At 34.9% G+C, this 760-nt stretch overlaps 1 pseudogene; it reads right to left on the bottom strand.

Moving 5' to 3' along the window:
• The window catches only part of LOC119588959, a 58,988-nt pseudogene that overhangs the window by 4,378 nt on the left and 53,850 nt on the right, over window positions 1-760 (bottom strand).

Here is a 760-nt window from a genome sequence, read left to right as displayed (position 1 = left end):
AATGTACATGCATGTGTATGTGAGTATTTATTGGTTTTCTTACCTTGCAAAATGTCGTCAAATGAATTTTGTGCAATCATACGTTCCACTACCAGGACTGCCTTAGAGAGGCGCTGCATATCATTCACTGTGCCCTTGTCACGAAGACTTGTGGCTAGTCTGATAGGATCCGCGACCTGGTGATTGAAATTTGAAAGACTGGACGTTTGAAACCACTGTGAATGTGTCTCTCCTTCTCGAATGAAAGAGTCCATGTAATAAATAGCAATTTAAATAAGTTGTGAATTTATGTCAAATGTCATGATAGTGCACGCTTATACACAGTAATCGTTTATCTATTTCTTTATGCATGACTTCACAGTAGTTGATGTTATAACTGGGCATTGGTTATTTTACTTTGTATTAAAAAGTATTAAAAAATATGGTCTTAACATTAGCGAACCTCAAAATCTAAAAGGTTTATTCAGATAGACATTTGTCATATGGTTAATCAAGACATTAACTGACATTTCAGAAAAAGACAAGCAGTCTTTCCTCTGAATATGCAATTACATCTAACATTCTCAGAAGCATGAATATGATGAAGTGCGATAATACTAGCATGCTATAATGTGTTATATTTTTGCAATCAGAAGCAGCAAATGTTATGTGTAAAGGATAGCCATAATTTTTTATATGCTTTCCAATATCCTAGAAGTTTGTCTTCAATGGTACCAGAACCTGTAGCAATCCACAGATCATACCCTTGCTCTCCAAATAA

This window comes from Penaeus monodon, chromosome 24 (assembly GCF_015228065.2).
Source record: "Penaeus monodon isolate SGIC_2016 chromosome 24, NSTDA_Pmon_1, whole genome shotgun sequence".
NCBI classification, from domain to species: domain Eukaryota; kingdom Metazoa; phylum Arthropoda; class Malacostraca; order Decapoda; family Penaeidae; genus Penaeus; species Penaeus monodon.
The sequence above is the reverse complement of the archived record's forward strand: the minus strand, read 5'-3'. Positions and strand labels throughout refer to the sequence as shown.